This window comes from Saimiri boliviensis, chromosome 3 (assembly GCF_048565385.1).
Source record: "Saimiri boliviensis isolate mSaiBol1 chromosome 3, mSaiBol1.pri, whole genome shotgun sequence".
NCBI classification, from domain to species: domain Eukaryota; kingdom Metazoa; phylum Chordata; class Mammalia; order Primates; family Cebidae; genus Saimiri; species Saimiri boliviensis.
In genome coordinates, this window is record NC_133451.1 from 125,337,649 (window position 1) to 125,362,580 (window position 24,932).

General features: G+C 36.7%; 1 protein-coding gene across 7 annotated transcripts in view; it reads left to right on the plus strand.

The window, feature by feature from the left end:
- Nucleotides 1–1,873: 1,873 nt before the first annotated feature.
- Nucleotides 1,874–24,932, plus strand: part of MARCHF1 (membrane associated ring-CH-type finger 1) — a 906,067-nt gene continuing 883,008 nt past the window's right edge. For 3 of the 7 annotated variants that reach the window (XM_074396769.1, XM_074396771.1, XM_074396767.1), the window contains exon 1: nucleotides 1,874–2,068. The gene's annotated coding sequence lies outside the window, so the exon portion shown is untranslated. Of the gene's footprint in view, nucleotides 2,069–2,097; nucleotides 2,730–24,932 lie in introns of those variants that run through there. The other 4 variants (XM_074396768.1, XM_074396772.1, XM_074396770.1 and 1 more) reach the window with 2 other exon arrangements.

Genomic DNA, 24,932 nt, shown 5'->3' on the forward strand with positions numbered 1-24,932 from the left:
TATCATTGCCTTGAGAATTTATCATTTCTTTGTGTTATAAGGATTCCAATTATACTTTCAGTTACTTTAAAATGTACAATAAATTGTTGACTGTAGTCACTGTTATGCTATCAAATACTTATTCATTCTACCTAGCTATATATTTTTCCTATTAAATATGACAATTCCCTCTCACACTCTTCACTACTCTTCCCAGCCTCTGGTAACCATCACTCAAATCTTTATCTCTGTGAGTTTAGTTGTTTTAATTTTTAGCTCCGACAAATGAGTGAGAACATGCGAAGTTTCCATTTTGTGTGCTCGGCTTACGTTACTTAATTAATGCCCTCCAGTTCCATCCATGTTGTTGCAAATGACAGGGTCTTGTTCTCTTTTATGGCTGAATATCACTCCATTGTGTGTATGTGCCATATTTTTGTTTATACATTACATATTTATCCATTACACTGATACTTTATTTTTTTAATTTCTGATGCTGCTTTTTCATACTTATTACTTTTCCTCAGAAAAGTCCCATTTCACAATTTCACAATGCAATAAGAAGTCTATCTGATAGTAGCCTTCAAATTATTGTTATTGTTATATTGAATCCCTTTCTTTGTATTTACAAAGATTATGCCGTTTCTAACCATATCAACACTTTCAATAAATGTGATTCCTAGTCTTCTAAAGGATACTTCTAAAGGATAATGGTGATGAACCCAGCGGCAGAGTCTGCCTGTTCCCTGCTAACACTCTCACTGAAGACTGCCTAATCAGCACTGGCTGCTGGTACTTTTCTCTGCAAACTTAGTCTCTTCCAGGAATGACAGGTGGTAGGTAATCCTGGGAAGTCAAGAGGCTCCTTGAAGATAGGACTGATTAGAGCACAAACCATGAGCTGTTGAAATCTGGTCTCTGAACAGGAGAGTTTTTGACATGAAGCTGCTCTAGACTGCTGTAGGGCTGGACCCCAGACCTGGTGTATCTGCCTGTTTCCATGAAAACAGCAGAATCTTCAAAAATACTCAGGCTGTTTGTCGACTTCTCTAATAAAACTTCTCTTGCCATTATACAGAATCTTAAGCAAAAAGAATTGGCATCCACCTTTTATGAGTTTCAATAAACCTTGTGACTTAGATAGTTTCATCACTGATGACAGTCTTTGGATGAGGCAAGAAGGGAGTCGCTCCTCCAGTGCCCATTAGTATATGGTGGGAGGACAGGAGGTCAATACTAAGGCTAGGGGTGAATTCCTGCTGATGCCTGCTTGCCTCAGAGCAGCGGTCTTTTCCGTGTTCATGTCATAGATTGCCGAGGCCCACTCGTTTTTTAATGTTTTGTCTCAGACTGCCGCCTGTAAACAGTACACATTTTTGTCCCTCACTTTAGCTGCTCATCATTGAGGCTGTCATTGGTCAGACATCCTAAACTTTCTCATTGAGACGAGGGCTCCGAGGGTTCCATGGGTTCCAATTATTATCCTGGCTGCAGTGTAGAGGTCCATCACCAAGATGGGGCACCTGAGCTGCTGAGCAGCCAGAAAGAAACTTTCTCCTTACCTTTGGCATCTGCCATCAGTCTAAATACTGATTTAGGAATCTTGACGGCAGAGAACAGGCTGTTAATCTCCGGCCCCATCCCCACCGCGCCCACCCAGCCCACAGACACCCTCGGAGCCACCTTTCCGCAGACCCCTCCTCTGTCCTGTCCTTGACTCCAGCTCACCTGGAGATGCTAGTTCTGGGAACTCCTAGAGGCTCTGCCGCCGCCTCCGCCCGCTCTGCGTTCCCCGCGTGAGCGCTGGATTATTCCAGTCTTTGAGCATGGCAGATTTCCACCGGATGACATCATGGGAGCCCAGTGAATGCCGGCTCGGAGGGGGGGACGGAGAAGGGGAGGGGGAGCAGAGGAGGGGAGATGACTGGGGAGCGGAGCCAGAGCCCGGCTGCCTGCCACCCGGCAGCTCGTCCGCTAGCTGGGGAGGAGCGCTCCGCCCGCAACTGACAAAGGATGGGCGAATGCCCGCGCCCCGGAATGCCGGCCGCGCGCAGCCTGGCGGCCGCCTGAGCGACTTCACCCTCCGCCGGTGAGTGACGGCAAACACCTTTCATTCAATGAACGAATTCTCTCCCGTTGGTAGTCCTGGGCGGCTTGTCCCTGACCCCGAGCGGGGCTTGGCACAGCACCAGCCCCGAAGGACAGGCAGCAGGTGCCTCTGCCTGGTGGGTCCCCTGGGGAGCGTGGCTGGGGTTCGCGGCGGGTGCTGCCACCCAACCTGCTGGCGGCGGGCTCGTAGGTGCCTCTCTGGTGAGTGGAGGCGGTTTCAGCCGGCCGCCGGGGGTAGTTGCTACTATTGGCCCCCTGCGCCCGCCCTGCGCGCGCACCGTTCCTGGCGGATCCCCAGTGCGCGGCGCGCTGTTTACACCGGCGTGGTACTAGGCACCTAGCCGCACCCCTCGGAAAGCGCGGAATCGATGACAGCCACTTCGCAGGCTCCCGCGCTCCCAGTGTGGGCTTGAGGGAAACGGGCACCGATTACCAAGGGAGAGAGCTCATTACCGAAGACTCAGGGCAGCCTTTGTCTTGGGTTTAGCGCCGACGCGCTCAGCTCTGAGTCAAGCTCACTGCAACTGTTGTTCGATTCCGGTCCCGGCAACCGCCCTCCTGGGCGAGAAATATCGTTGTTCCTGAGGCTAGCGGGACTGAGAGCTGGGACTTAAGACGTCAGGACGGTCCTGCGCTCACGGGTGAGTGTCGCAGTTATCCAGGTGCTGACCGAGCTTCTGGAGCTCCAGGAAGTGAAGTGGCGGTCGAGGCAGAGAGACGCCCAAGTTTTATTCCCAAGTGGTGTGAGGAAAATGGCAAAGTTAGGCAGACTCACTGTCGCTCTTTTCTCTAGTTTCTGCAGCGCTGATTTTGGAGATTATTTGTGACAGATGGATGGAGTCAGAGGCAGGGCCAATATGTAGTTAGAGAGCCTCACGTTTTCCTGGCAATTCTTTTTGTTATTCAGTTGTTCCAGAAAAGATTTTCTTGCTAAATATTTTTGAAATCAACATGTTTTCCATTACAGAGATCTGTGGATTTAAGGCAAAAAGATTCTGAACCTGCTCAGGCACCTTAGTTTAGAGTTGTCTCGCCATAAGTGCTATATAGCCAACGTGCCAACACCCACACCCCCTGGCTTTTTGCCGGGTGGACACACGTTTTACTGATTTCCTTATTCAGGAGGCCCAATTTTCAGATCACAAGGAAGCGGTGAGACCTATCAGAACATGTTTTTAACGTCAATTTGTTCACAAATGAAATATTTTGTGAAAAAGGTGAAAAGAAGTGAAAGTTTGCTACTTTGGAGGTTCAGTTACTTTTTTTGAGTTTTCATCCACTACAATAGAAAGTATGTAAAATGTAAAGTCATTTTTTAATTTATGAATTTAATGTATATTAAATGTAACTAATCCCTGAACATTAAGGAGGTTCTTGGTATACATGTTTGGTATTCCAGCGTCTAACATAGGGTTATGATGTAAGAAAGTAACAATCACAATTATAATTCAAAGTGTCATTTTATTTTCCTTAAAAGAGGCTGATTTTTCTTCAGATTTTTTTTTCATTTAAAGATAGATGATTCGAAGCTTTTCTAAAACGGAGGATCAAAATAAATTTTCACCGTTAGTGATTGCTCTTTTGATCAAGTTTGAGTCTCTTCAGAACAGATATATAGAAAATTATTGGAATAATCAATGTGGTAAAAGTAAAAAAGGAACTGGGTGAGATAATACAGGGAAGCTTTACTAAATATGAATGGTGGCACTATCAGAAGGTGGTGTCAGTTTTGATTTTGGGAAAGCTCATTGTAGCTTTTACATGCTTGTCTCTCCTGGGAAGTGCGTAATTGTATGTCTGATTATGTCATGTTATGTTGAGAGACCAATGTTATGAGCAAAGAGCTTGTTTTTATCAGGACGTATGGAGTTATCAGCAATGTTTTCTTTTGTGATTCAGAAATTATTTCATTGTTTCTTGGCTACTTGTCACAATAGGCTCCACCTGTTTCATCTGAAGTTTTCTTTCTAACTTTGTTGTACTCATGTTTTTCTAATAAAGCGTATGGGGTTTTACTTTAAGGTTCTTTGAGAACTTGTTGCTCATGTTGACTGTTTTCCTCAAGTACTGTAATAGCGAAAACTCTTTTTGAAATAGATCAGTGCACATATGACCTGCTGGCATGCTTTTCTTATGGGGTATGTGCTAAATAAAAATCCACGTTTACCTACAATATGTGTATAACTCTGATCAAATAATCAGCTACCAATGATCAACAGGAGGAACCGTGGTATTTGGTTTATGGTTCTTGACAAATGATATTACCTTTAACAATACGATGTTTTACCTCCTTTATATGGTAAATAAAAATGTATATTGAAGAGAACGGATTATATTTTATATATGAAATCTTTAATTTTATTTTAAAAATATTTTATCCTAGAAAGTCAGAAGTACACAGATTCTTCACTCAACATTCACTAGAATACTGAGAAAAGTTCTCAGAATGTATCAGCATATAATAAGTATGTATAACTTGATTTATTTGATAGCCAGTACAATATTATTTTTTAAATTACGTGGAGTAAAATAGTGTCCTTGAACTAGAGATTATTCTCATAATGTTCTTCAATGTATTTCACAAAAACTTTGCCTATTTTATTGCACGAGGACTCTTAAATGGGCAAGGTGAGAAAGAGCAGGAAGTTGCATTATAGGACGAAGATAAAGCCATAGCACAAAGCCCAGGGCAGGCAATAGTGATGTTCCAAGGTCACAGAAAAAAGCATGATATTGGGACACTGGGTAATATCCATGAAAAGGTCCTGTATGAAGAATAAGTTTATGCGATTTGATGACCTCTTGCTTTCATTGTCCCAGTGTGTGATTTAACAGATACTTTAGGACCTCTATGATACTGTGAGACTTCCTTTACCTTCCTTGAGGCAAAATTATTTCTTGAGCTCAATCAGGAGATTGTCTTCTGGGCTTTTACATGGTGTAATTCAAATTCTAGCTTAAGGATGTTTTATGGATCACAAAGCATTGTAGCTTTCACTTTCCTGTAGGCTTTTGATATGGAAATTGGTCAGTAAAACCTTGGCTGAAAGGTTTTTGCATCCTAGACTTTTCTGGAACTACAAGACTGAAAGTCAACAGTTATAGTGTTGTTGAAAATATTTAGGAGTGTGATGATCTAATATTTAGAAGGTTAAAATAATACTGTTAATGTGTTTTTAAAATTAAAATAAAAATCTTCAAGACAAATTCTCTGAAGCCACAATTATCCCTTTGCTATATATTGGGTGAATTTTGCAATTTATGACTCCCCTGGGATACTATTAATTCATTTCTACTTCCTAATGTCTCAGTGATGAACAGTGGTAGGAAATATGTGTTCTAGTTTTGACTTCGTCATCGACTTGAGGAGTAGATGTTTGCAGAGTCTGCAAACATTAGTTTCATTTTGCATACAATAAAAATGATAATATCTGCCTTGCCTTTCTTATGGGGGGTAGTGCATAGCAAATGAACTAATGTAGAAACATGATTTGGAAAATACAGGAGGACCTATCTGACAAATATTATGCATTAGTGAACTTAATCACTTTAAAATTTTTAGTTTCAGTTAAAGAAGTAAATTGATAGAGGTGAACCTAATGTGTGATTTCTATTTTATTAGGTTGGTGCAAAAGTAATTGTGGTTTTAGAATATCTGGTATGTTAAATTTGTGGCATTCTTGCCAGTTCATTTATTATATAATTTATTCATAAAAATTATGAAGTAAGTGGTTATGCATTTTTTATTGAAAGTGTGCTGGCAACGAATTCACTAATTTTTATATGTCTGAAAAGATTTTTAAATAGATGTAATTTTTAAAGCTGAGGATAACATTTTTGCTTGGCAGTTTTTTCTTTCAACAGTTTTTTATTTTCATTTATTTATTTTGATACAGAGCAAGGCTCTGTCACCCAAGCTGGAATGCAGTGGTGCGATATCTGCTTACTGAAACCTCTGACTCCCAGGCTCAAGCGTATCTTGTCCCTCATGATTAGCACAATGCCTACCTAATTTTTGTAATTTTTGCATAGATATAATTTCATTGTGTTGACCAAGCTGGTCTCAAACTCCTGGGCTCAAGCGATCTGCCCACCTCAGCCTCCCAAAGTGCTGGGATTACAGGCATGAGCCACTGTGCCCAACCATTTGTTATTATTTTGACTTTTCACTTTCATTAAACCATCAATCATATTGTTGCTCTAGGGTAAATGTATCTTTGTCTCTGGGTGATTTTACGATTTTTCATTTTTTTCTTTAGTTTTTTATGTTATTGCTAGGTATAGTTTTTGTTTGTTTGTTTGTTTTATTCTCCAAGTTTACAGAGCTTCTTGAATTTGTGGATTGTTATCTTTCATCAGGTGAAATTCATTGGTGAATTATTAACTATTATCTTTTCATATGTAGTTCTACTTCATTGTGTCTGTTTTCTTTTTCTGAGATCTGAGTTACGTGTTTAATAGATGGTTTCACTGTACCCAACATGCCCCCTGTACTTGTTTTACTATTTTCTACTTTTTTTTCTCTCTGTGCTTGGTTGAGTATTCTTTTGACCTTCTCTTCAGTTTACTAACCTCCTTCTGCACTATGCCCGTTACACTGCCAAGCTCATCCATAGGTTATTACTGTAGTTATTGTATTTTTTCAATTTCCAAATGTACATCTGATTTTTTTCTATAGATTCCAATTTCTGTTTTCTCCATCTTTTCTTCTATGACTTTGAGCATATTAATCATCCGTATTCTAAAGTTTTAGTCTGCAAATGTCAGTAACTATTGCTGTGAGCCTCTTTTCAGCATCTCTTTACTCTTAATTTTAGTTATTATATATAAAAATTGTGAAGGCTTGCCCAGGTGCAGTGGCTCATGCCAGTAATCCCAGCACTTTGGGAGGCCAAGGCAGGTGGATCACCTGAGGTCAGGTGTTTGAGACCAGCCTGGCCAACATGGTGAAACCCTGTCTCTACTAAAAATACAAAAAAATTAGCTGGGCATGGTGGCGGGCACCTGAACTCCCAGCTACTCAGAAGGCTGAGGCAGGAGACTCACTTGAACCTGGTAGGCAGAGGTTACAGTGAGCCAAAATTGTGCCATTGCACTCCAGCTTGGGCAACAGAGTGAGACTTTATCACACACACACCCCGAAAAAAAACTTGTAAAGGCTCCAGATGATCTATACATCTCCAAAGAGGTGTCGACATTTCCTCTGCTAGACAGATACGGTGGGGAGGTAGCCAATAGTTGTAATCCACACAGTGACTGAGCTGAGTCACGAGTTGTTAGATTTCTGGGCTCCTAGCTGCCAAGTCGTAGATATCGTGAGCCTCTACTCATGCATTTACAGGCCCTCAACACAATCCAGGATAAGACTCCTGAGAATCCTGCTCTTTCCACAAGCTTCTGTCTCAGTGTCTTAGCCTCCACTCACATATGTAACTTCAGCTTTACCAAATCTCATATGCTACACCTTTTCTCATTGGGCTCTTGGCCCTTCATATCTCTAATTTTGTCTCTGCAGCCCCTCAAGACTGCCAAAATCTCTGCTAGATTCTCTGTCTCACAGAGCAGTGAGACAGAGTTGTCCTCTACCCAGGCAAAGCCCATATTTTCAGTCTCTCACTGTCTTTCCAGAATGGCAGTTGCCCCCGCTCTTCATTCCGGGGGAAATATGTGCTCTGAAACGTCACATACCTCTTTGATAGTTCTCCCATCTAGAATCTTGAAGCTTCTAGTTTTTACTTCTTCTAAAGCCCCACCAGGTTTTGTCAGAATTTTGTCCTTGTATCTGGCTTTTCTAGTTATTGTTGACCAAAACCCTCAACTGAAATGGGTCACTATTTTTAACCAATTTTAAACATAGATGTACAGGGATCAAAGATCATTACTTGGTGATAAAACTGGAGTTGGTAGCCCCATCCTACAGCCTCCTAGGCAATCCAGCTAAGTTCAAATGTATTTTTTTAAAAGTATTGTAAAAAGAAGCCAGATTCTATTAAGCAGTCATTAATATATAATGTGCTATTTTATATTGGGATTGTTTGTCTATTTTTAAAACTTTAAGGTAAATTTTTGTGACAGTGAAGACCAGTGATTCAAATAGCCAGTAAATTCAAGTTTTTGGTAACTAACATAATAAATTGGTAAAACTTTTGTTTCTTTTAGGACTAACACACACTCAGAAATACAGACACATACACGTGTGTGTATGTGTATGTATGTATAAAAAAATAAGTCTCCTTTCTGAACGCAAGCACTCCATGGTTAATGAATCATTCTAACTTACAAATAAGCACTATGTTTATGGAGTGAAAAATGTGTGAAGTCTCTTCTTAGAAACTACTGTCCTATTTTTCCAACTGTTGCGCTGAAAAGCAACTGATAACAGACTGATTTCTTGTGATATGCACATAATAGTGTTAGCAAGCTAGTACTGTGTTGATCTCTTCTCTTATTGGTATATGGATACAACTCAGAATGTATTTCTAGACCAATTCACAGAAATATAGTTAATTTAGATCATACCTAAAGTAGATTGTTAGAGATATATGATCTGAATTAACTATGTTTTTGTGGATGGACTTGAAATTTTTCTTAAGTTTGCTTAGTAATGGCTGGATACTAATGTTGAACTATTATATGTAATGCTATTTTTGAGTGAATTGTGTATTCCAGAAAACATATTAGAAATCACTATTTGGGACACAGTGATCCTAAGTCAGGGAATGCCTGGAATGGATTATTCCGCCTGCCTTCCATTCAGTGTCCTAAGGCACATTAGGAGATTCACAGAAGCTTGGTGAGAGTGATAAATCAGATACTGACATTGAGGCTCATTGTTGGGGGCTCACTGTGCTGAGCAATGATCTGATTCGCACACGTTTTTCGGGCCCTGCCTTATGTCCTGTCAGCTTAACATCCTTTTCTGGCTCTGGCTTTGGCTCTGGCAATCATAGGCAGGTTTTTACTCAGTTCTGCTATTTCCCATCTCAAGTGTGGGCTAAGTATCTTTCACTTTCGGCTCTGTGACTTTACTAGCATGTCTTATCTCTCTCCCTGCTTCTGACCATGGTCTATGCAGCCTGGAAGTCAGGAAGCGCTAACACCACTGTGGAGCCTTGCAGTCCGTGGGAATGGGTGGATAGTCCTGAGATGCACTCTGTAGCTCCTCAGAAGGTCCACGTGGGAAGGAGCCTCAACTAGCCACAGAAGTGACCCAATTCCATGCACCTGTATTAACCTTTACTCTCTCCCTGGTTCTCTTTACCCAGTGCCTCACTCATACTCGCCAGGATCACCTTCTATTATTTGCACATAATTTTTTAGTTCAGACTTTGCTTTTGAAGATAACCTGGCCCAAGATTTATGACTTTTTCTCTCTAGAGAAAAATAAATAAGAGAAAGGAAAAGAAACAGGACTAAATCATAAGCCACATCCATTACAATGAGAGAAAAATAATAAGAAAGAAGATAAAACATGTATTTTCAGAGCCAGTAAATTCAAGTTCATGGTAACTAAACATAATAAATTGTTTTTTAAATTTTATTTACAAATTTTATTTTATTTACAAATCTGTCATCTTTCGGGTCACCAAGTGAGACCATTTAAATAATTTTTCTGGTAACTATGAGTGATCTGTTGACATCATGATTAATTTCCATCTCTTCCTTCTTTTTTTACTGTCCTTTAACGTGTATTTGTTGGCAGTCTATGTTCAGCACCCAGCTAGCTCCTGGTAATGTAATGATGAGTGAAAAATGTGGCATGATTCTTGCCTCTTTGGAAATTTTTATTTCTATGAAATTAAATAATCACACAAGCCAGTGCACATATGCAAAAGTGAGTATAATGAAGGACACTTGCACACTAATGGGAAAGCCTATTAGAGGGGAGTTTGACTCAGCCAGGGAGGTCTGGGCAAGCCTCCTTGAGGAAGTGACATTTGAGCTGACATCTGAAGGAAGAAAGAGTTAATTAGGTGCAGAGAAAAGAGACAAATTTTCTAACAGAGGAACAAATGAAGCCTGCTCAAGGTCCTGTTGCTGGAGGAAGCTTGAAAGACTCACAGTCAGAGGGAGTGTGATGTGGGCGAAAGAGGTGTACCAAATGTAAGGGACTTTCACAAAATATTTGACACAGGAATGAAGTGTGTGTGTGTGTGTGTGTGTGTGTGTGTGTGTGTGTGTGTAATGGGGGGCAGTAAAAAGGTCCTGACAAATATAGAGAACATCTATTGGCAAAAAAATAAATGTATTAATCTGGGAAGAACGTTGTAGAGAATATGCAGCCTAGCAAATATTAAGAGTTATGAACATTTGAATCAAATAAAATTTGTAGGAATGATCATTTAGAGAATTTCTAAAGAAATAGAATTAAAAGAAAGGGGAATGAGCTATTTATTTATTACTCAATGTATTTGTTCTAGCTCATAGGGATGATACCTTAAAGACTACCTACAAGGCTTTTAAGTTCTATATATTAATTTTTATCTATTAATTTTTAGAGTGGTAAAATTGTGGGTAGATTTTTTTTAAAACATACAATATTTCGATTAAAATTTTACTTAAGATTTATTTGAACGGTGTAACACAAAAAGGTCTATATAAATGTTACTGAAGCATGGCACATCGCCACATTTAATTATTCATTCTGGAATTAGCTTTTGTATTTAGGTTTTAATGAAGTTAAATCGCCTCTATACTCACATAAGTTTGGATTTTGGTTCTGCTAATTTCTCCCAAATTTGAAATTCAATCAATTAGAGACAAATTATTTTCCACTTAGAGCTATATTTTCTTTAATATTTCTTAGCAACTTTGTTTTCATGGAACCCAGAATCACGACCCAGGCACACTGTGAAATGACCCTTTGATATTTAGCATAATTTATACAAGTTCTTGCCAGCTATCTTTCCTTTTTAATGAGATAACTTGGTTTATTTATAGCTTAGGTTTAAAACCTAATCTTTTATGAAATCTTTTAACCTCACGAATATGTCTAATTTTAGAAGCCTTTAAAAATAAATGGATAAACAAGTATTTACTCAGTAACTACCACATGAAAGAAACAGTCTGTGCCATGAACAATGGCAGAGAATTAAAGAGACATGAGGGACTCCATTCGCCAGATATTTGTTAAGATAGTAAGTGACAAGTATAACATAAAAGGAAAAGTCTGAGACTTTTTGGTTTGTTCTTATGACACTCACGGTAGAGAAGATGAGTCTTAAGAAGTGATACTAGAGGCTATTTCTATAGCTTTTGTTATGATGATGAGCCATAGTTGTCAATTTTCAGAAATTGTTAAAAATGATGCAGAAGGCTTTAATTTTTTTAAACACACATGACCCAGTAATGTCAAAAACAAAGGCAATATTTATTTTACAAATAGGAAGTATTTTCAACTGTTAATAGTTGTCATAAGACTATAGTTAGCTTTTTGTCCTACTTTTCTTTATTTCCCAAATACATTTAATAATAAGAAGACTATATTACTATTGTAATAACAATTTAAATAAATCTTGGATTAAAAGATGATTTTTAAAGCAAAATTTAAAAAATGTTTACTTCTACTAAATCTAATTCGTTTTCACGTGGATTTTAAAAATACTTTTCTGAGTGTATATTCATAATAAAAAATTATATGTAGAGGAAAAAATGATGTGAAAATAATCCTCTGTTTCACATTAATTTATATTCTGTGGCAACATGTCTAATCTGAACATTTATTTGAAAAATGTTCCTCAAAACAGTGTAAGAGAGAACATGTGCTGATGAACTGTTTTAAAAAAATTCTTGGTTATCAATTATTAGAGCTAAATTATTTTTATAAACAACAAAGAGAACAATTTCATGGTTCAGATAGCTAAATTTTACTTCCGTGTGTTTTTATGGTGATGAAGGAGTAATCTCCATTTTTACCTCCCATTTTTTCATGATGGGAAATGTTCAGTAGATTATGGACTGTGAGCTGACAAGCCCCTCAGTCCCTCTTGGGCTCCTATTCACTTAACAGTGAATGTGGTGTAATCACCACATGGGTACTGGGAGATACTTTTAGAAACAGAATATTTTTATAGTGGTTCTTTCTGGATGACAGAAAAATTATCATAATTTCCTTAGGAAATTTTTTTGTTATATAAAGTGGTTTTTGGGCCAAGGCACAGTGGCTCACACCTGTAATCCTAGCACTTTGGGAGGCAGAAGCAGGCGGGTCACTGGATATGAGGAGTTTAAGACCAGGTGAAACCCTGTCTCTACTAAAAATACAAAAATTATCTGAGTGTGGTGGCGTACACCTGTAATCCCAGCTACTGGGTAGGTTGAGGCAGGAGAATCACTTGAACTTGAGAGGCGGAGGTGGCAGTGAGCCAGTATTACGCCATTGTACTCCAGCCTAGTGGCAGAGTGAGACTCATCTCAAAAGCAAAAAAACAACAAATAAACAAACAGCAACAAATAAAGTGGTTTTTGACAATTTTAAATGGAAAGATTCAGTTTCTCTGTTACAAGATTGAGAAGCAAGTGATAGTTGGAGAAGCTCAAACTCCAGGCCATATTCAGCTGTGTTGAAATATCCATTCACTAGTGAGATGACACTGGTCAAGTTGCTTAACTTGTTAGAATGTTGGTTTCCTTATCTGCAAAATGCAGATAATAGTATTTTCTCAGCAGCAAAGTTGTTTTGAGGATTAAAGGTAGTAAGAAAATTCTCAGGCTGAGCACGGTGGCTCATGCCTGTAATTCCAGCACTTTGGGAGGCTGAGGCGGGTGGATCGTGAGGTCAGGAGATCGAGACCATCCTGGCCAACATGGTGAAACCCCTGTCTCTACTAAAAGTACAAAAAAATTAGCTGGGAGTGGTGGCTCATGCCTGTTGTCCTAGCTACTTGGGAGGCTGAGGCAGGAGAATTTTTTGAACCCAAGAAGCAGAGATTGCAGTGAGCTAAGATCATACCACTGCACTACAGCCTGGGTGACAGTGTGAGAATCCGTCCCCCACCAAAAAAAAAAAAATAAATAAATAAAAATAATAAATAAATAAATAAATAAAATAAAGAAAATCCCCTAATAGGTAGTAAGTATTTCATAGCAGTTCATACCATCATTAAAGCAAATATACATATTCTTTAAATTCTCAAGCATGGTTTGATTTTTATAAGATATAAGCTATACATTTTAAGATTTCAGTTATCTTACTACTTTTTAGACATAACGAAATGAGAGGATTTATTTTCTTGAGAAACTAAAGGTGACCACCACCACTACTACCAACTGAATGAATAAATAAATGAATCAATTAATGAAGAAATAATAATGATTGATATAATTTTGTAGTAAGCATTTTATTTTTCCTTTTTCTCTTCCTATATTTTTAAAATTTTCAGTACTGAGACCCTATCACTTTAATAATGGTAATATAAAGGAAACTTTATTTCAAAAATAAATTAATTGTATAATTATTAGTTCATGAATCATGTGCAACACAAACATTCCATCTGATATCTGAGGGTGTTTTCACCATATTATAATAGGGTAATAAACACAATACAAAATAAAATAACAAATGTGGGTTTCTTTCAATGGTTTATAGCTGTAAAACTATGAGGTAAAATATGTTTATTATAAAAAAATTAAATATAGAAATATTAAGACTGAAAAGTGAATATCCCCCATTCAAATATCTCCCAACTTAAATATATTGACTTCTTTCCAGAGATGTATCTAATATACATATTTATGCTAGCATATGTTAGACTATAATGTTTCAATGAATATGTATTATGCTGTGTGTTAGCTTTCCATAGTCTCTTTCTGCTATCTTTTTCATGTCAACACAGTCTACTTACTGTGCAGTATTACATTTCTGGAGGTGTTCAGCAATTGTGCTTCTAGAAAAACATTTTGTATACAGTCCCAAAGAGACGTGTATGTATGGCAATGTCTTTTTCATTAAAGATTCTAGATAATCATCAATCATGATATTTTGATTCAATTTAATACTATACAGAAGTTAAAATGAACGAAAATTCACATGTCAACATTGATCAGTCTTTAAAATATAAATTGAGAGAAAAAAGTTGCAAAGGATAATCATAACGTATAAATGATACAAACATTATAATCAAAAAGCAATTCTCTACATTAGTTATAGGTACTTAAATAAGAGTAAAATTATGAAAATGTGGTAGTGGCATTAAAAGAGCAGTTTCTATCTTCAGCAAATCTTTACAGATCTGCCTATCTCTCCATATTGGTGATAGCAATTTACATGTCCATTAGAAACGTATAATGTATTATCAAACATTTTGGGTTTTGCATACATATTTTTAAATGTCCCACTGATTTTTTCCCCTCTTTGGTGCTATTGAGCATCTTTTTACATATATAAGTTGAGCAACTTTTCATGTATATAAGACGAGCATCTTTTCATGTATATAAGATGAGCATCCTTTCATGTATGTAAGACGTCACTTAAGTCTTCTCTTTTGCAGATTGTCTTTTATATTTTGTTATTCACATTGGTTTGAATTTTTAAAATGAATTTTTAAGAATTTTTGTCTACTTTAAGTACTAACTTTTTGTCATGTACATGTGTTGGAATATTTCTTGCATTCTGTCCCTTGTTTTTAAGTTGTGTTACTATGTCTTTTTGTACAGAGATTTTGAAATTTTACTATGCTCAATTTTATCATCCTTTTCCTTTACAAATTGAGTATTTCTTGTTGAAGTAGTCTTTTCTTACTTAGAGACTGTAAAAATCTTCACTTAGTTTCTGCTAAAGCTTTAACATGTTTAGCATTATGGTCTTTGGCCAGTTGGAATGTATTTTTGTAGTTGTTTTGGAAATAGAGATTAACCCTTCCCCACCCCCAAATGTACAGCCAATTGTTCTAGCTTTATTTTTTCCACTGATTTGTAAGACTAACTCTGACATATCTAAGTGCCATATATTTATATCTGTTCTTGGTTCTCTATTATGTTCCATTGGTTTGTCTAACCCTTTGCCAATTTAAAACTGATTATTTAATCCTTTTAACGTTATAGAAAAACTGTATATCTATTAGGATGAATTCTTCTCCTTATTTTCGTTCTTTAAAATTTTCTTGGCTGGTCTCACAAACTTTGCCATATTATCATAGAATCTCCTTTTTATATTTATATTTTTTAAATTATTTATTTATTTATTTTTGAGATGGATTCTTACACTGTCACCCAGGCTAGAGTATAGTCGCAAGATCTTGGCTCACTGCAACCTCCACCCCCTGGGCTCAAGAGATTCTCCTGTCTCAGCCTTCCAAGTAGCTGGGACTATTGGGGTGCTCTACCACGCCCAACTAATATTTGTATTTTTAGTAGAGAAAGAGTTTCTCCATGTTAGTCAGGTTGGTCTCAAGCTCCTGATATAGGGTAATTTGCCTGCCTCGGTCTCCCATAGTGCTGGGATTATAGGCATGAGCCACTGTGCCTGACCAGAGTTTGGTTTCTAAATTCCGTGAAATAGTCTATGTGCTAAATATTCTTTCATTGCTTATTTAGAGCCATTTCCTATGGAGCTGCAACTCCTGCACTTCTTTGGCTTCTAACTTCTAGTTGGATTTGGCTAATGTAAGACACTACCAGGAGACTGTGGTGAGAAAAATGGTAAGGGCATTCACTCCTCTGGTCCCTCTCTGCCTCTTAGCAGGTATGGAAGTGAATTCATACAATGATGGCCATGGCTCCTCTGTTTCAACGTTCCAGTTCTATTTGGATTTCTATACTACCATTTCTTCCTTTAGCCTCAGTAGGCCTGAGAGGTTGTGGTGGTAGAGGTAACTACTTTCTTCTTTTCACCTTGACTGCATTTCTTAGTCCCTTTGGATGTGATATCTCTTTCCTCCAAACCTTCTGACATACACTCTGTTGAGATTGGAAGTGCATTAGGTTTATAGCTCAATTTGAGACAGCTGTCATTTTTATGATAGAGGTTTCCTGTCCATATATTTGTTACACAACTCCATTTATCTAACTCTTCTTATATGTGCTGCAATGATGGTATAATGAATGTCTTCTGTGAATATCTTGCTTAGCTTTGAGATTTATTCTCAGGATTATTGTTTTTGTTGTAATTATAAATAAGGTATTTAAAAAGACACATATTCTAAATGTTTATTGATGATGTATATTGATTTTTACATATTGATTTTTCATCCAACAACTTTACTAAACCATTTAATTTCTTCTCATAGTTTACCTGAGGTTCTATTGTATAGCCTAGACAGATAATTGTGTTTTCTGTGTATAATATTAACAACTTACTCTTTTGAAAGACAGGCTTTAAATGGGGTAGCTTATTTAATCTTCAAATCAATCTTATGATAGAGGTACTTTATAATACATAACTACATTATAGTACATTAATACATGATAGGTACATTATAGTACATATGTATGCATATAAGTACATATATTGATACATATATATGTACCTTTTTTTAAGAAGGGTTCCCAGAGGTTCAGTGATTATAACAACTTGACAAAGCATGCAATTGGTAGTTATTACTGTTTTATTTCTATGTAGAAAAATCTAACCACAGAAATATGAACCAATTTTACTAAAACCACATAGCTAGTAAGTGGCAGGTGCAGGAATTGAACTCGTGTTCACTTTGATGCTCTTGAAATCATAGCATCCAATTTTGAAATTGTCTTATTGTCTTTTCAAGTCTTTATGGCTTTAGTTTTTTTTTTTTTTTTTTTTTTTTTTCTCCATAGTACAGTAGTGGAAACATATACAAAGTTGTAGTAAAGCGATTAATGTAGACACAGAGAAGAACTGCCCAATCCCCCTTCAAGGGGAATTTAGCTGCTGCCCAGCTGAAGGGAATGCTTTCAGTGGGAAGCTTTCAGCTGTGAACTTCTCTAGTTCTGTCTCAGCTGCCAAGAGCTACCTAGACCCAGGTTACTCCACTCACCTCATCTCTGGAGCAGCCCACTTATCTCAGAGAGAGGGAGCTGATAAAAACGTTCAACCATAGGACAACTCTGATGGACTCTTGCTTGGATGGATGAGATGAGACTTTGCTGGCCTGCAGCACAGTTCAGAATCTCCCTCTGTCCAGTCAGAACTCCTATTGTTTCTAAAGTGTTCGTGTCTAATACATATTTTGTACCACGACTCTTGACAACATACAGACCCCAACCTACAGTAAGGTTGAAAGCTGGTATCATAGCCTTTTCCTTGATTTAAAGTAAACACTGCTAATGTGTCACAATTTAAATAAGTTTATTTTTCTCCTTACTAGAGAAGTCATATTTATGTTCTTGTGAATTGATGTTCAAGTTTCACAAACATAATTGTTTCGCTTCTAATCTGTTTATACGGTGAATTTCTAATGCTAAACAGTCCCAGCATACTTAGCATAAATCCTGGTTGGTCATTATGTGCACATATTGCTTAATTTAGTTTTAAATGTATTATTATTATTATTTTTTAGGATTGTAGCTATATCAAGAAATAAAATCTCATATTTTTTCTCTTTTTTTTGTTGTCTAGCTTTGATAACTAGGTTATATTAACCATAAAAGTGAATTTTTCTATGGAAAATCTTGTATAATTGGAACTACCATTTTTGTGACTGTTGCAAAACTTGCCTATAAAACTTTCTAGGATTAGTGCATTTTAAGTTACTAATTCAAGGTAATAATTATTATAAGTCTCTTGATGTTTTCTGCTTATTTTTGAATCATAGCTTTATGTTTTTCTAGAAAGTGATCTATTTCATTTTTCACTTGTTCTTAAATTATTCAAGTTAGTTGTATAGCTTTATGATTTTAAAAATATCTAATTCATCTAGAATTATGAGATATTGTTTTATTTTCAAAGTTTTTTTTTTTGTTGTTGTTGCTCACTCTTCTAGGAGTTTGTTGTTTTTTAAACATTTGTAAGAAAAGTCAGTTTTTTAAAGAAAATCATTTATTTGTATTTTTCTTTTCTTTAGTTCATTGATATTTTTGTCTTCTAATTTCTTGATATAATATTTTATTATCTTTCTTTTAAAATCTTTTGTGTTGAATTCTTAGCTCATTAGTATTTTTGTCTCTTCTGATGTATACTTCAAAGGGTGTATTTTCGCACTAAGTACTACTTTAGCTATATTGCAAAATTTTGATATGCATATAGTGTTTGAATATGAGACTTAAGAGATGACGGAGAAACAGAAGATACTAAACAAAAGAAACAAAATGACTCTAAGAAGGTTAATTTACACCTTCCTACCCTGGACTTATGCAATTTCACAGGTGAATTTATTTAAATATTTAATAACAGATAATTAAATGTCAATTTAAATTGTTTTAGAATACTGAAAAATAAAAAAATACCAATTTTAAGGAAATATGCATAAACATAAAAGTTGTAGAAAAATAGAAAAAAATAAAAGTAAAAAAGAAGGAAAAAAGGAAGGACTTCAAATCTAAGGCATTTCTATCAAATGAATATTGGTGTCAAAATCCAGAAGAAAATATCAAGAAAAGGAATATGGAGATATAGTAAAACAATTAAGTATAAAAATGTAGTTATTTCTAAGAATGTAATGCATTTTTGACTTTAGAAGACTTATTAATATAATTCATCCAGTTAACATTTTAAGTGCAAATATTACTAGATATTTTCAATAGATGTTCAAATGATTTTTGATAATACATTTCTGAATAAAACACATTAGTAAAACAATAGAAGGAATTTTCCTTAGCATAGATAAATACATATTTAACCTGATGCTTAGAGTAACAATTTCAGTATGCTGTCTGTATAAGATTAAGAGTAATAAAGGATTCTCCATGATCACCATTACCATTCAGTATTTTTTTGGAAGTGCCAGTCACAAGCTAAGAAAAATGCAATAAGGAGAAATTTGGACATGAGTAGGCTAATCTGTCCATATTTGAAATATGACTATACTCTTTTTTTTTTTTTTTTTTTTTTTTTTTGAGACGGAGTTTCGCTCTTGTTACCCAGGCTGGAGTGCAATGGCGCGATCTCGGCTCACCGCAACCTCCGCCTCCTGGGTTCAGGCAATTCTCCTGACTCAGCCTCCTGAGTAGCTGGGATTACGGGCACGTGCCACCATGCCCAGCTAATTTTTTGTATTTTTAGTAGAGACGGGATTTCACCATGTTGATCAGGATGGTCTTGATCTCTCGACCTCGTGATCCACCCACCTCAGCCTCCCAAAGTGCTGGGATTACAAGCTTGAGCCACCGCGCCCGGCTGACTATACTCTTACAGCAGTGATTTCTGTGAATTATTTTTTTTGTCTCTGATGCTTGGGCCCTCTAAACACCTCACTTTTGTAACAAGATTTTTTCCTATTGGTAACTAGACCGTACCTAAAAGAGATGAAGAAATTTAGGCCTTGTGTTATGAACTAAATGATGCAAATTTGCAGTACTGCAGTGGTTTTAATTAAGGTAAAAATGCCATGAGGTTGGTACTTAGTAATGACATAAATAATGAATAAATTATTTTGAATTGAACTCTTCTGGAATACTTAGAAATAAGAAAATTACCCTATTTTTTACTGTAAATGTAGGTAACAGGTACATATAAACAAACATGTATAAAACTTTTATAATATAAAAATGTTTAATGATATAATACAAAAATTTAATATGCTGAAACATGCTAAAATGTGTATGCAATGAATAAAACATATAGCTAACTGGAAAAAAATGAGACAAAATGCAATAGGTTTGTCAAAGTGATAAGATTATGCTGATATTTTTCCTGTTGCAAAAAATATACTTAATATTGTTGAATCACATTTTCAGTAAAATGCTTTAAAAATTATAGTGTTATATGTCTATGTAGAAGGCTCAGGACCTTGACCTGTCAATATAAGACAAGCCCCTGCCTCCTAGGAACTTGAATGTATGCAACAGAGAAAAAGAAAAAATAATACAGTATTAACTTACATTCATGTTATTATTTAATTTTATAAAATATTATATGGACATGCACTATTCAATTCACTTATCACTACAATCTTTTCTATTCTGGCCCTTCTCCTAGAGTGTAAGCTTTATATGAGCAAGGACTATGTTTGTATCTGCATCACCTAGACCCAATTCATTACTATGTATATGTCCATTGGACTGTTTATTGGGATGGACAAGCCCTATGAAGTATGCAGAAGTGCTATTTATATGCCCCTGAATGAGAAACTCGTATTGGAAGGTTAATGATTTTGCCCCATTAAATGTTGTCAGGATTTTAACACAACTTTTCTGATTTTCTATTCACACCTCTATTCATGATATCATTCTTTTTGTCTTGTAATAATTAGCTAAATTATTATAACAATAGAAAACACAAAGGGAATTTTGCAGCTTCTTGTTCAAAACAAGTGTAGGCAGTGTGTGCATTTCAGAGGGGACAGAGATCATCAAACTTTGAAAAGCCTGGGAAGGCATCATGATGAAGTGAAGGATAGGAGGAGGGGAAGATTAAGATTAGATGCCTTACATTTTCCTTCTCAAAATCTTTCATAATGTTCACACAAAATAAAAATAACATTAGAGTATACACTTGTTAATAGGAAGTTATTCCTTATTTAATGAGACCTGTTAAAACATGATGAGTTGATGCACAAACTGAAATCAGCAAACAGGAATTCAAATCTAGTTCAACTTTTCATTAACCTCTGACATTGGCCACACAGATTAATTTTTCTAATCCTCAGATTTCTCACTGGTAAAATAGGAATGATAATATTTAAGTAAATAAGATTGCTATATTAAATAAACTAGTGCTTACAAAGGCCTTATACATAAATATTTAGTCATTGTTATCGGCCGTTATTATAATTATCATTTAGTTTCCATTATATCTGTGCTAAATTTGGTCTTTCATACATTAAGTAGAAGCTTGGTTTTTCTTAACACTATTTACAGTTATGTTTATTTTCTGTTCCCTTATGAGTTTTCTCTGTCTTATGAAACAAAAAAGATCTAGCCAGCACATATCAATTTCTAGTTAAGAAGTTTTATTTATGCCAAATAAAATTTAAAACAGGCATTGTACCCAGGGAAGGTGGAAATTGGAAAGAAAAAAGTAGATTGGAAATGATGCATTGTGAAAACTAACCTGAATCAAGTTTTTCTCACTAAATATTGCATTTCCTTTAATTCAGTTTTTATGAGTCCAGATAGGTATTTCTCATATGAATATTTCTAAGGCACTTCTTCTTTTTAAGGTGCATTTATTTTATACATTTGAGTGTAGAGCTAAGGGCCCCACAGAGTCATGGGGTGTCCCTTATACTGTGCTGAGGCACAGGATCTGAGAAATAAAGAGACAGGACACAGAAGTACAAGGAAAATTCAGCTGGGCTTGCGGGGCCAGGCCACCTATAAGCAGAGACAGGCGAGGCCCCGAATGTCCAGAAGCATCTGCATTTGTTGGGTATAGGTTAGGGGGCAGGGTAGTGAGTGAAGTCATCTTTAAGGATAATGATAGGGTTGTGAGCAATAAAACAAGGGGCCCAACCCCATTAGGTCACCTAGGCTAGGAGGTGGACAGTGAGCAGCAAGGGGTCTACCCCCATTAGGTCATTGAGGCAAGGAAGTGGGCTGTATGCAGTAAGGGGTCCACCCCCATTAGGCCACTGAGGCATGGAGGTGGGTCGTGCACAGTGAAGAGGGTGCAGTGTGCAACACCTCTATCTATGGGCATGCTACTACTAAGAAGATCTGTAGGAGTATGCTTAAGTCATTCAGCAGTGACAGAGCTGTCAGGGTCTACCACCACCTGCTGGCAGTTTCCAATGAACTCTATAGGAGGATGCTTTTGAGCTAGCACAGTAACAAGAGCTGATAAAGTTCACAGTCACCAAGGTGCGATTATCTGGAGGGGGTTTTGAGCCCTCAGATGATTGAGGGATTGCTGGTCTGAGGGCTGCCTTCCTCAAGAATTGGAGCAAGGTCCTATAACTCCTTTATCAAGAGGAGTGGATCTTGTCCCGAGCCTGCCATAGAGCGGGTATCTTTATGATACTGAACGCTGCCGCCTAGGCCATGGATTCTTGTCCTGGTATAACTGTTTTTCCATGAAATCATGCTCTGCACCATGTCTGCTTCAGACATACCTCTGACTCTAGGCTGCTTATTCCTTAATGCATGCTCTATACCATGTTTACTTTAGGCATTCCTCCAATTATTAACCAAGATATAGTTATACATATAGGGAAATAACTGAGTGGTAAGATACTCTTTAGGCACTCATTCTATGAACTAATATATGATTATATAGACAACATTATATAAAGGGAAATAACTGAGTAGTTACACGATAAACTGAGATATTCTTCAAGCCCTAATTCTATAATATATGATGATATATAAAGGATTATATAAAAGGAAATAACTGAGTAGTAATGTTATAAGCTGAGATATTATTCAGGCACTAAATGTGCCAGGATTCTGCTTAGTCTCCTTCCTTGGTGCCTATATAGGGGGTTACCCACATTTGAGAAGTATCAGTGATTGCATTCAGTTCAAGAATCTGTTACTCTATTTGTGGCAGGGAACGGCCAAGACATAGTAATCAGCTTGGTTAACTGGATGTCAACTCCACCTCCTTTTTAAGAATAGTTTCATAATTATCAATTTTGAGGGATAAAAAACTATCATATGTTCTAAATTTTGTGATATGACTCTTCAGTTTTATTGGATTTCATTAACTGAATGACTTTATTGAACTTTCTATGTGTTACTCTACACTAAGGAACAGCTGTGAAAAAATGAATAGATCAGAGATTGTACAGGCTATAGAATCACAAAAATAAAAAATGGCTAGAAAAGATAAAGGAAAGAATGGTGAGGGAAATATGTGAAAGAAAACCCTAAATGGATTAAACTACCTACATCAAATGGTGAATAAGAGGATTAAGAGAAAAGGGGGAATGTTCCTTTTCATTAAAAAAAAAAAAAAAGGTTCAAGACAAGGTTACAGATGCATTGCAACAAATAAGAGATTGAGTTTAAAAAATTTAACTCTAAGAATAAAAGGGAAACCTCTCAAGGAAGCATTAAAATAAAGAAAAATCAGAACAAGTGGTGGCAAATGGAATATGGAGAGTTGTAAGAGGTGTGTTCAATGTTAAATATGAGCACAAAAATGAATGAGTAGATTTGTCATTAAAATGTAGAGTTAAAACATTTCCTGGCCAGGTGCAGTGGCTCATACCTATAGTGTGAGCCACACATGCACTTTGGGAGGCCAAGGTAGGTGGATCATGAGGTCAGGAGTTCAAGAGCAGCCTGGCCAAGATGGTGAAACCCCCGTCTCTACTAAAAATACAAAAATTATCCAGGGTGGTGGTGGGCACCTGTAATCCCAGCTACTTGGGAGGCTGAGGCAGATAATTGCTTGAACCTGGGAGGCAGAGGTTGCAGTGAGCAGAGATCATGCCACTACACTCCAAACTAGGTGACAGAGAGAGACTCCATCTCAAAAACAAAAATTTTCTTTGTGATAGATAATGGTTTTTATTCATATTTTGGTTCAGATGCTTACTTTATTTACCATTGCAATTCACAAAATGAGTGTGTTTTTAATATTTTCTAAATTCAAAAGTGATCTCTAAATTTCAGAAAGAAATCAGATATTTGAGGGCTTTTGTAGGAGCCCTCAGTGCTTCACTCACTTTTTGATTTGTAGGGAATTTATGAGCCCCACATTGAGCACCAGAATGTAGGGAGCCAGCCCTACATCACCCATGGGTACTCCGAGTTTGGTGGTGACAAAGGAATGAGAAAAAAGATTAAGAGAGACAGTGGGACCAGGGGGTCATCACTAATTACTTTGGGGGAAAGAGTGAAGGCCTCAACCTCTGATCATCCACACTCTTTATTGATTACAATCACTTTGATCTATAGGATAGGGGTGGAGTGATGGTGGAGTGAATCAGTGAGCCAGAACTGAATCAATGGGCCGGAACTGGTGTACCATTCTAAGGATTGATAACAGTGGTGGTTTGGGAGTTTCACCAAACAAGAACATGTGGTTATCTTTAGCTTATTATCTATATACAGTTGGTGGAACTCAGGCCTTACAAGGAGCCTACGAGTCTGGCTATGTGATAGTGCCACGAAGGGGTCCTATGTCCTTGAGAACAATGTTTATGGTAACAGAGCCTAGGTCACCCTGCACCGGAACATGAGGCATGGAGACACCTTCCTCCTCAGAGGCCTCCTGAGGCCTTTTGCAGTTTGTTCTCCTTGTTTATATGTTACTCATAACCAATTTACGTAGGCACTCTGTAAGCCCTTTCTCCTTTGCTGCTTTTCCCAACATTACCAACTACATGAACTTGCACAGTCTGTCTGTAATCCAAATGAAATGGTCTTATGCACAAATATATTGTTTTCAAGAAATATCAGAACTTTTCTTCGACTGACTAAAGATTATTAAAAAGTGTTGTTTTAAAATTGCAGTTCTAATTTTTGATTTCAGATGTCTGGTCTCTCCCTTTCCTCCTTTGATAAATAAATCTGCTATGTTTCTTTATTTTTCTAGAGGTTTATGCAATATAATAATGATAAAATCTAAATAACATAGCAAATTGATGTTACAAAAGGAAAGTATTCATTTTTAATGTATTTTTATGATGATTAGGGTTTCTAATACAAAGCATTCTTTTGCATTAGAAACCCTATCAGTGTGCTTGCTGAATTGTACATCAGTGGTGCACAACTCGTTATTCAATAAGAGAATGAGTGAGGTGGCATGTGGTATAGATCCATAGTATGTAAGAAAACACACATGTGCTTCCTGTTAATAATGTAATGTTAAATAATAAAATGCA